Here is a 13079-nt window from a genome sequence, read left to right as displayed (position 1 = left end):
GCGATGATAAATCCAACGCTAATGATGCAACTTCAGTCTCAAGTAACTCTGGTTGAGCATTTTATTGTTCAGACACGCTTTTAAGGACCCCTGTCTTCCTAAATAATATTCATATAAAATCAATGTGGTTAAAATGCTCAAGGAGGATTCCAGCAGCAGAAGGATGAATTAGACATTCAGAAACTCTATTAATTTCAGCAGTACGTGGCGTCATATTTAGATTTAATAGAAAGTTTTTAATGAAGCAGATTGGAAAAGGGATCCTTGCCTCCATTACCGGATGATGGATAACTGAGAAAGGTTAGCACCAACTCATTAACACTCTCTTAAATTACGAAAGTACTTGCCGCTTTTTTTCTCTCCACCTTTAATTTTTTCCCTTAAATGAGATAAAATAATATTGAGAGGATGAGCGTTGAATCAAGTCCAACCATAATTAAATACACTGATGGGGTTAAAGTGTTCTGCAGCGCCGGTGGTGTTTGAAAATGTTGCGGTGAGTTAAGATCATGTGAAGCACTTATGTTTCAGTGCACACGGCTGTCTGTGGAGTGTAATGGATACGTGCATAGTGCAGGTCTATGTGTTTGAAGAGAAATATGGTTAAAAAAAGTACACACTCGTGTGAGTTGTTAACCCTTTAATGGCCTCATTCCAAAAAAAAAAAGTTTTTTGCATTTCTTAGTTCCACTAAAATGATTTTTTCTTCCACATCTGACCTCTACTCAATGACAGATATGTCAATTTACAGTCAAAGCATAAGGAAGGCTCTCATCACGTCCATTTTTCAGCCTCTTAAAGTTCGTCATTTTCTTCAAATGATGGCACATTTCTTTCAAAAATAATCACGACTGATTAAAAATTGAGATTTGCTTGATGTGAATATATTTATACACTGTACATGTGAAAACATCACCTCCTCATTCTGTGGTCCAGTTAGTGATGATAAGTATGTAACGTCCAGTTAGACTTTCAAAATAAAGCTTTATGAGAAACATTTCAGGGCGATGGTTTGTTTTGATTGGTTTAGGTATGAAAACCTCTTTGTTAGTTGGTTAGCTAAAACATCATCGTTTGACTTGAAATAACTACGTCTTCTAAACAATCAACACCGGTTATTGGTTTTACACAGTAAAGCGTGTGTCCGACCTCCACCCATAGTCCATCTTTGTCATCCTTCCTTTGCCCTTTCCTAACACCATTATCGCCCCCTGCTGGTGGTTTTCACACGTAGGCGAAGTGAACCGCCACGCTGTCGCGATCCTCTCGTGGATCGTCGGGTGTATTTCACTCTTCAGCCTCAAACTGGGCTGTTTTTATCACAGCTGCCTTGAGATTGATAGAGCAAAACAACAAAGATGAAGTAGAATAACACCACCAACTGTGATGCTTGCATATGGACTGGATCGCCATAGTAACACAAAAGCAGGGGTAGGATAACTCACTTTGTTTGTACGGACCAGAGCTGTTGATCTGTTGACTCGTGTGCAAACTTCACTTAAAAAGTGGAAAAACTGTGTTGTATTTTGACTCAGCCAACAAAGTCGTCTGCTCCAAATGAAAACACAACGCTAAAAAAAGGGACGAGCCTTTAATGTTTCCTATCTGTAGACTTTTTAGAATACAGTATACCCTTGTTTTTCGCGGGGGTTACGTTCCAAAAAGAACCCGTGATAGGCAAAATCTGTGAAGTAGAAACCTTTATTTTTTTTTAGTTATTATACAATTAAATACTCTATTATACATTGAAAAGAAAGAACAAACCATTTTACAGGCTCAAGCATTTGTTTCACAAATAAAAGTACTTTAGAAACGTTTTTTTCAACAAATAACTTCTGTACTGTGCTGTCAAATAATAATTTTAATCATCGATGTGAACAGAAGGCTTCAAATTGCGGAGATTAGCACCGCCCACCGCGACCCGAGTGATTGGATTCAACGGGAGAAAATTAAAAATGATTATGAAAAAAATACAAAGTACAGTCGGACAAATAGTGACTCAGGTGTATTTCACTGCTCTTCAGACTGAGCCGCTGCATCCTGACTCCGCTCTGCAGTGTTTTCTTCTTCTGAAGCCCGCGGTGCAGGTGTGTAGAACACAGTGACAGGCAAAACTTAAAATTACAAGAGAATTTGCATGTACGTAATGTAAATTTGGCGAGCTGTTTTACGTACGTGTTCATATTAAACTGCAACGTTATTGACGCACAGGTAGAGAAGACGCGGAGTGACTTTTTAGCCAATCAGAATGCAGAACACAATGCACGATGCAAATCCGTGAAGTAGCGAAACCGTGAAAAGTAAACCGCGTTATAGCGAGGGATCACTGTATACATGTAAATTCTAACCTGTCAGATTTATTCTCACGGCAAGTGAAGAACTACAGTTGATACACAAGGAGGAGACACGGGCAGCAGAGCATCTGATAAAAATAGAGGTCATAAGGTATTCTTCGTTTCGCTGAGTGCTACAGAACTGGAACCACTTGGGATGTTGGTATATAGGACACCCGCTGCTAAAACACCGCCATGCGGCACCATGATTACGACTTGATCCTTCCTCCGCTGAAAGCTCACGCTGGCGGAAATCAAGTACCCCGAGGCTTACAGCGCGCAGCCCAAGGCCTAAAAGGTAATAGCATGAAATATAGATACGGAGGTGACAGATGTTTACAGTGCGTCGCGAGATGGCATTGAGACACAACACAGTGGCTCCCTCCATTGGAGAGGAACCTGATGAGTGGTATAGTGGAGAGATGGAGTGATATAGGAGGTGCTCTGGCAGTGTTTGCAGGCAGATCATTAGGGCCCCCTCTTTAACTCAACCCCCAGTGACAATCTATTGCTCTCCTCCCCTGTCAGCGAATCATTATGGTCTGATCATTAGTGACATCGCCACATGCCCATCACTCAGGCTGGTGCCATATTGGCAGATGAACAGCCTCTGCCTCAGGCCCACTAATCTAGAGACTTCAGACAGGGAGGATGAAGGAATGTTCGCCGAGCGTCAAAACCGGCCGGACTCGCTCGTTGCACTGGGATCTCAGCATCAGTGTACAGGAGGGGGAGCCATAATAAGTGTGATAATCAACCGTGAAGTGCACGCAATTCTACCTGGATTGTTTTGTGTTGGGAGGCGTCCGTAGAAATGACATGACGTCCAGGTATACGTCACATGTGGCTGCTTCCATGCTGGTGCTAAAAACTGAGCTGGTGAATTTGTAAAACCTCTTCCTGACCCCCAGAACTTCACCCGAAACCCTCGAGTAGGCTCAAAGACAGCGACCGCTGCGCATCAGGCTTTAAATCTTTAAAAATGATGCACAAGACCTCTGAGAGGGTTTCATTTGATGCGACGGTGCAGCCATAAAACACACGAAGCTTTCCGTTTCGATGTGCTTCACTCAGTGTAAACAACATATAGCTTCAGTGAAGAGTGGATACATGGATATACATCTAACTCACAGATCTATCCATCACTTAGGTTTCAGCAGTTTGAGTGTTAATCATTTATTATTTACACGGCATGAAATCATAAACGGCTCACCTCCTCAAAACTGCTTTTAGCTTCACTTTTTGGCGACTCATTCAAATTCAGCATCAACACGGCAGCAACGATGAACGAGAGGAAAGTGTCCCAAAAAATATTCGACCTGCATTATACTTTTTAATACCTTTGTGTTATTGTTGTTGCCTTCAAGTATACTGGAGTAGTTGCTGAGTAACACTTGAGTATACTTGAAGTGTAAATAGTTGTTAAATTGGCAGAACTTTTTATGAACTTTGAACTTTTATGAACCAGTAAAAATCATCAGCATTCAAAACACTGCTGCAGTACACCTGTATTACCTCACCAGTATGTTGGAAATGTACTTCAATATACTTCAAATGAAGTGAAATTAAAATACACTTTAATTAAGCGGTAAACGCTCAATTTTATAAAGGACCTGAAAATAAAAAAAATGACTTTTCATAAGTGTACTTTATTATCATTAAAAGTATTTTAGTTCACTTTTTAAAAGTACATTTTAGTACAATTTATAACACACTTACAATAAAGTACACTTTAAGTACTTTGTTTCTTTCTTTGTTTCACATTTAACACATGAAATTAAACAGTTCCATCAGTAAAAAACCAAACCATGCATTCCAGTTGTTTACCAAAACCAGCACAAACAGTAAGTGTTGAACATAATATTCATGCTGTGAGTGATTTCAGATCTCAGATCTGCGCTGTGCGTTTTGAGACGATGATGCAACAAGAACAGAAATGCTTGGCCTCTGCTCTGTGACCTGTAAATAATTGATAAATCAATTTTCTTGACTAGAACACCAAATAATGAAGCAATGCAATTCTTATCAATTACATTTTCGTCTTAATTGTTGACTTCACTTAGCACAAAGCAGCGCAGCGAAACACCACGCCATTTTTCAATTAAAAGGTCCAGATGTTTTTGGAGGCTTCAGTAGACACAGGCAGTTGTGAGAAATGCTTTATCTGCATTGTAATAATCACTAGAACATCAGCTCCAGGCTGCATTTACATACTCATGTTTTATTCCAGCCCTCTTTCTAATGCACCGCTTAATTATACTGAGCGCAGACAGTGTCAGACCCCCATAGCCCCAAATTTATTATTGCACTGTGTGAAGCAGCAACCATCAAACCTAGTGCCCCTCATCACAACACACCACACTCATCGCTGCTCTCACATTATGAAATACATATAATGATCAGAGTCTCTTTAGATTTATTTAGTCACTTTATTTGAAAAATAATGTGACATGTGCGGTATAAGAATTTAATGTCTTTGTAAAGTTTCATGAACTGACCTGGAAATCACGTGATTAATTCACCTTCTGAGCCTTTAGATTTAGTGGGAAATGATTCCAGCATCAGAAACGTGCAATCAGCAGCACAACCGAAGGATGTTTCAGAGGAGTATTTAGAGGCGGCGGTCAGTATCGACCCAAACATGCCAAACAGCAGAGGTGCCTCACGGCGCCCAGTGCAGCGGCTAACGGCCGTGCACGCTCATTAACGTCCTCAGGATGTCTGAATAATCGCTATTGAGAGTCTGCATTGTTAACCGCACGTGTTGTTTTTCATAAGAAAGATTACATTGTTTTGAGATTCATATTATAAATTGGATTCAAGATGTATAATCATGAGATCTAATTACTTTCAAAGGCCGAGCAGCGGTCTATCACGAGGAACGTCTGCCTCCAAACTATTGTCTTTGTTTCAATCATTTGCTTTGATGGAGACGTTTCTGTCCTCGGTGAACACCGACGACTCTTCATCATGTTCAGCAGTTTTTGCTGCAGGAGGAAACATTCAGATCCTTCGATAAAGTAAAAGTATCAGTGCCACACTGCAAAAATACTCATGACAGGTCACATTACTGCACTCATTAGCAGAATGCTTTTCAAGTATCTTTAGAGTTATTATATTTCATATCATATTATTGGATTATTATTAGTGATGCATTCATATGTAAGAAGCATTTTAATGTGGATACATACTTTATATACTGTTGGTAAGTTTGATGTATAACAATGGATCATAATACATTTATCATATGTTCAGTAAGTAATAACTAAAGCTCTAAATGAAATGTATTGGTGCACAAAGGTGCAATCTTTCTGTCTGATGTGTGAAGTAGACGAATAAGGTTGCACAGAATGGAAGGTACCTCAGAACTGTACTCAAGTACAGTACTTCAGTGAATGTAATCAGTTACATCTCAGCACTGATCATTCACGTTTCACATCTGGCAAGACTGTAATGTTTATGTACATGTACATGCAAGTCATGTTTAAGAGGCATCCTTCGCTTTGTTGCTGGTAAATATTTACTTGAGGACATCAGGGGATCATGATTGTACCTGGATTCACCTGCAGAGTGTGTACATCAAACAGGCCGAGCAAACAAATGAAATACAGCTATCAACTATCAGTGCGGTTTATATAAGAGGCTGATCCGTGGATAAACCAGACATCCTAAGTGCACAGCACATAAAAACAGTTCCTCCAGCCGTACGAGACGACACCTCCAGTTTGGTAGGGTCACATAACAGTGAGCAGCACCCCCCCCCTCCTCCCCTGTTCACCCAACAACTCAGCCCTGCTGCACACCAATCCTTCTGAGAACAGCCAAGCATGGAAGAAATATTCGTATTTAGATGAGGGCTCTGCGAGGGGCATAGCATGGGATAACAGAAGCAGAATACAATGTACTGTGGCATGCATTGAGAGTGACTCCAACACGGCCCCCTTTACAGAAGGCAATCAAATCTGGCAGTCAAGTGTAAAGATACTTATCAGCCTGGAGAGGATTTCTACACCATATTTCTGTGAGAAATGGAAATCAATGCTGACAGCAGCATGTCAGCGTTATATATTCAGAACATCTGATCTCAATAGAGAAACTTCCTCGAGAAGCGGGGAATAATGAAGAGGTATTTGGTGGTGAAAGGTCAATCCTACATTGTGAATAAAGTTAAAACACAGAGCAGGAGAGATCTGCTGGTGCTGATGAGAAGAGATATTTCAGGAAAACTGATCTCACGACGCGCTTTTTACACACTTCACATCCACATTTCCTCCTGGTTTTGGTTGAAATTTGGCACATTGCATCGGTTCGCAAATGAGATCCAGCATCCGGCTCCTCTGCCCCGATGTGTTTTTTCAGATATGTTGTTGCACCGTGTTCCCTTGACATATCTGTGAATTTAGTGTCAAAACTAACCACAGTGTCGCCTTCTGGGGGCTCGTGAAATACGACGGCGCTCCGGCAAAGAGAGACTTCGGCGTGGACAAAGGCACGTTTTATGAGCTGGTGTTCCTGCAAATGTGGAATTATCGCCCAAGCAGCGAAACGACTTCACAATCCCAGCAAGCGGCGTTAATCAGATTTCCCCACCAGAGCTGTAGTTCATTGTCATTGCTAATGGAGCCTCCTCTGCAGGTTGTTGCTCTCCACTAAATTAGTGTGAAGCCTTATCCCAAAAACATTGACTAATACCGCAGTTAATCTTAGAAACTCTCAACTCCCGTGAAAAATCTCATCTGGAGTGACACTGATGCATCGGAGCGTCGGCCCGCGTTGCATTCATCATGTTCCTGACAAAATTAATCTTGATAGACTGAAACCAAATTACACCTGAGTTCACACCCATTGCTCACCACCGCCGCTGAATAAATATTTATTGATGATATGTGTAATTTCTCCCGCCTGTGGTGAAGTTGTTTTAGAAAATAAAGATGAAATAAGAAACTTTCAAAACAAAACGCTGAGTGTTTGCGTCGGGCGAGCTCGGATGAAGAAGACGCAGAGAGGAGCCAAGGGCGTTTCCTCAAGGTGGAAAACTTGAAAGGCTTCACTGAAGGCGAGCGGAAAGCGAACAATTAGCAGCTCAAACGCTGCTCGGTGCCTCGACCATCCCGGATGTCGGAGTCATTCGTTATTTGAATATGAGCCGACCTCGTAAGACACTCTTTTACCTTGATGCTGCTCATTGTGCCAACAGAAAAACTTTCAAAATGTGCTCACAGATTAAATCGACGACAGAAACAAGTTAGCCAAATAACCACTGTTTGCTTTTTGTCGCTGCACAGAGCCGTTAACCAACGCTTTAATCAAGCAGCATTGGACGTGATTGCAGCGCGCATTATGCTCATAATTTGAGAATGTTTCCAATAAATCCCTTCCTCGACCATTACTATTTTATTTGCAGCCAACTCTGTAATTGTATATTATTTTAAAGGATTATGAGACCATCAGCGAGCCCGTTTAAGCGGCTTCGTAAGATATGCAAATTGTGTCTCTCTCCCCTCTGCGAGATCGGGGTGAAAAACACCCGTCTTTAGCCCTGCCAACCAAAAACAGACACGCACAGCTCACGTTGTTCGTCTTCCAAATGAACTCATTCTTCACGACTAATTAAAACATGTCGCGATGAGGAGGAACATGGAGGAAGGGGAGCATTTGTTTGAGAACTGCGGAGTCATTCGTTTAGACACGTATGTTTGGCTTCTGTTTAAAGGAAGCAGAGTGATGTACGAACACGGAGCAAGTTGTTGTCACTAATAGCGAGCGGGAGTCGTTTGTATTGTCGCCGTGGCGCCGGCGCACCGTACGGATTGACAGACCCTAAAAATATTGGGAGGTTTGCCAACCTTTTTTCGTTGGCCGTGTTTTAAATAGATCATCCCGTCGCTTCTTTAATGCACGTTAATCTATTAGGTGCACGGCAAACCAACAAGAGTATTTTTAGATGACGGGTTTTACGGCTCTGTGTTTGTGATTAATTGAATAAAAAGATGGCATTTCACAAATCATCCCTTTAATTAGTCTGTGAGCATTAGAGTGACGCCGCCGCCTCTGTCTGAAAACACGGGGACGGGGCTGGAGGTACCAGCCAGAGCTCCAGCAGGGGCCGGGGGCGGTTAGGGGGCTTTGAAGGGAGGAGGGGGGCGTTGGGGAGTGGTGGCGGTGGTGGTGGTGGGGGAGCCAGAGCAGCCCCAGGCAGCCTGTGCTGCACACCCAGGTGCTGTTGTCAGCTGGAGTCCTGCTCCAGCTGCTCGCCAAAGATTGATTTAATTATTTCCATTCCCTCTGTCCCTGGATTTCTTAAATTCTTTGTCTTCTACCTTGTTGCCATTTGGCTTCTCCCTCAGTCCCGATATGAAAACCTCGTGGTCTATTGTTGTCAAAACAATATATAATATATATTCAAATCTAAATCTAAAGCCCCCCCACACACACACCACGTTCCTCTCGTTTCAAAGCAGCACACCGAACGTTAAATTGAAAAACACTTAATAACTCACGTTTTCAAAGCCAAATTTTGACTCTCGTATCACTTAATCTACTTCCTTTGGTTCGGTTCATTTTCACACATAATGAGACAGATTCGTTTTCTAATTACAGATGTTCTGTATTGTTACAGTCCATAAGTGCTGAAGGAGATTCAGGCTCCGCTCGCTGAGTTTGAGGTCGCAGGACTCGTGTTATCAATTCTCAATGATTTAAATTACCAAAGTTCTTTTTCTCTTATCTGATCTTTTAAAGGGCAATGAAAAGGCCCATCTTTCCACCGAAACGCGTCCTCAATCACTGTTAATGTTAACTCCATGTACATATAAGAGGGCTGATAAAGAATCATTAGTCTCCTTAATGGAATCACAGGTCCAATCCCTCTATCCTTTTCTATTGAAAAGCGCTCTTCATTTCAAAGTTGTTCTGCTTTATTAAAGCTCATTACCATTTCTCTTTTAATAAGCACTCTTTAAAGTCATTACCTGCAGTGGAGTTAAAGGCTCAGCTATTAAAAGGTTACTTTAATGTGAATAATGGCCTCGCGATATACTCAAGTTAATTACTATTGGATACTGGATCTGGTTTAATCTAATGCTTAAACCTTAATGAAAGATATGTCACAGCACAATGAAATGGCACAAAAAATTGTTCCCGATCAACAGAACTATTTGTGCTATCTCTCCTCAAACAGGCAGCATTCCTCCACCTTCAGCTCCAAAGCAGCCGTGCAATACTTGCGCTGTGCAGTATATTCCCAGAATATCAATAGACACATGGTTAGCACGCTTAATTGCAATTGAAGTCAATCTTATTAACGTTGTCTTCATCAATCACTTTTTCTAACATTATGTTGCAGTTAGTTGCCTCCGTCTCCTTCCTTTCATCCTTCAGACAAACATGTTATACTCTTTCCTTTTAAAAGCAACCAAGCTAACGCAGGCTACGGTGTAACGAAGCTGCAGACGTGAATGCTGCGTTCAAAAGCACAAAAGAGTTACTTCCTGTTTTTAACTCATTCCAAATGTCTTTTTTTTTTTTTTGTTCTGGAATCACAATCCTGTTTCCTATGAATTAACATTAAATCCACCTTTTTAGCATAATTCTGCTGCCAAGGTGCAAAACACTCACATCGAACAAAATATTCATCAAAGTCTTTCATTTGTTTTCCTGCAAAACTACTTTGAAGGGTGCGCAAAGCCGCTCACGACACTTTCCTGAAGTGGCTGTAATCAACATTTTTACGTTAGCAATGAATCACATGACTACTTGATTGTGACGGGGGTCTTTTAAATCCACAGAGAAGCATCACTCCGCTTCCCCTCAGCTCTGCGGAGCTTTTTTCGTGTCTCTCAGCTAATTGTTTTGCAGCTTTACAGTTTTGGTTCACTCTCAGTGTCATTTTCAGCCCCAGAAACTGGCCGTACGCTGTGCAGACACACAGACAACGTTAGCAACCAGCTAGTGAAGATGCTAGATATTTCCCACAGGAGCTGGTGAAGAGCAAAACGGAGCTAAAAGGAGAGTGAATATTATATTCAAAATACCCAAACATCCCCACTGAATATAATTCTGGCTGCAATTATATTTCCCTAAAAACATCACTAGGAACATAAATACGTAATTTCTGGGGGACAGGGCGGAATGAAAGGTCCATCGAGCGCAAAAATTTGCACATATTTGTAAGAAAAACAGCCAAAACCCAGAGTGAGCACATCAAATTATTCACCACTCAAGAATTCATCGTAATCCGAGCCCTGTAATGCGACACCTTTGAACTCTGGGTTGTCTTCCTGTCCGGGGGCACATGGTCAGATGATGAAAGCTGACCTCTTCATTTCAAGCAGTTTTAATTCACGAGTGAAAAGCCTAATTGCGGCGATCTGCGCGGAAGGCCAGAGGTAAAGGCTCCTGAGAAGCATTAACCTTGAGAACTTTGTGCACAACACTTTGCAGGGAAATCTGCGCTGCAACTTGCTGAAAATTGAGCTCAAACGTCGAATAAATCTCACCTGAAACAACAAGTCAACACATCTAACAGCGCCGTTACAGCAAAAACTTTCCACTGCTCTTCCAGTGGGCCTGACACACACATACACAGTGTAATTACCAAACTCCAAGATGCTCTCGCTGACACACTGAAAACCTTTCAAATCAGCAATTTTCCCTAATTTACATATCATCTCAAGAAAAATAATTACAGCCACGATGATATCACCGGTTAACAAATTACATGTAGACCTAATTGCACAAGAGCAGAATCCCTTAATGTTTAAGATAGAGAAAAGAACGCATCAGCCTCAAACTCCATTTTTATTTTTCCTGAAGTGAAATATGTGTCGTGTTCATGCACAGAATTAATGTGCACCAAATGTACCACATTAGCATTTTCCAGCGATACGTTTCCCTCTCTCTTAAGGTCATGTGGCTTTAACGGGAGGCTTAAGTAAGACTCATGTGCATGTGTGTGACCCATTTCATAAATCCCATCGCCTCCTCAGTGAGATAGTGGATACTAAATGTCACAAACCACTGGGTCATCTAATCCCTTTCCTCCACAAACTGCATTAAAACAATGATAAGGAATGAGCGGCGGTTGCGTTGGGGGGGTCTCACCGCGCTAAAATACTCTGATGACAACAAACATTTTCCATCATGTCAACAACAAACGGTGCATTCATGAATAGGTTTGTTGAGATGTGGTGGACAGATGTTGTTATAGTCGTTGGTCTCCACGCTTGACAGATTATTTGCACAACTTCAATGTATCTTTGAAGCCCGGGGGTCGCCCGCCGCCAGCCGAACAGAAATGGCACTGTCAGAGAAGGGACGGACAAGCGACTTCCAGCGAGGAGCATGATGAAAAGACACAACGTCGTTTCTTGATCAAGAGCACGAGGCTTCTGTTGCATTGGCTTTTAAGATCAAATATCTCAGCGGAGGATCGGCTGCAGCGCGGGCTGTATGGAGGTGTGCTTCATAAACGCGCCGCTGTATGTTCCACATGAACGCCTCGCTAACAAGACGAGCGGGACACAGATAGACATATTCACCCGGAGACGTCTGAAGAGGGCTGACAATAAAAAGTCGAATCTGGTGACTTCATAGACGCTAAAAATAAAGACTTTTGTCTGCATTTATTAAAATGCTCCTGATTACACAAACCGGGCTGACTGCTGAGATGCTTGTGGTGTTTCTCCCGCTCCCTTCTTGTTTTCGTTCTCCTTTCCTTTGAGCTCTTCGTAAAGGACGCTTAAGAGAAAAAAAAGACAGTTATTGGTGAGTACGGTCACATTCGCACGGCGGCTTGTCAGCACTCCAACATTAATGAACTCACTGCTGAGTTGTTAGGTACAATAGGATTATTTTCTGTCTGCTGTGTTCATGAGAAATAAAAGATGACAAATGTTTGGAAAGGGGGAAAACAACTGTCTCGACTACTGCGTGACATGTGTGTCAGCATGTCAAAATGAAATGTTAAAAGCAAACCTCCTTATTAGTGCAGAAGGCTGTTGCAAGCTTATATTATAGGAGTCTGGGGCTGATTTCAAGGCAGCTCACAATCATTAGATCTCAGTTTGTGTGCAGAATTTGTTAAATTTAAGTTCATCATTTTGGGAATTACACTTATTTACTGTCTTGTTGAGAGTTAAACAGGAAGAATAATACAACTCTCATATCTGTACGGCCTAAATGAAGATACAGCCAGCAGCTGGTTAGCTTAGCTTAGCACAGAAAAAGCTACCTGGCTCTGTCCAAAGGTAACAAAATGCAAACAAGTTCAAGACACAATCACAACAGGAGGCACAATACACGACAACAGCAGGAGATAGAGCCAGTTGGAACTGATTTTGCAGAGGACTGACGCTTCTAGCAGCCAATGAAATTTAGCTCCGGGCAACTCAAATCAAGGAATTTAGCGCTAATTGGGACGGTACAGACAGTTTGAACCATGCATGTTTTTTAGACAAATTTTTACAGAAGTCTAAAATCCACAAATGCGAGAGAGAAAAGCTGCATTTCCACAGAACAATTCAATAAAGATGAATCTGAAATACCTGTGTCAGCCTGTGCTCAGCTTCAGCAGCTAACATAAGACAACAAACCAGGCCAGACTTGGTGTAGTCATGAACTCTTCAACAAGAAAATCAGCCTCCTATCACATTAAGAATATATGAGGAATTAGAGGACGTGCTTATGGCTCATGTGTCTCAACTACTGTAACGCTGTCCCTACAGGTCTCTCTAAAAAAAGTCTGAT

Source organism: Chelmon rostratus, chromosome 5 (assembly GCF_017976325.1).
Source record: "Chelmon rostratus isolate fCheRos1 chromosome 5, fCheRos1.pri, whole genome shotgun sequence".
NCBI classification, from domain to species: domain Eukaryota; kingdom Metazoa; phylum Chordata; class Actinopteri; order Chaetodontiformes; family Chaetodontidae; genus Chelmon; species Chelmon rostratus.
This window is presented reverse-complemented; position numbering follows the sequence as displayed.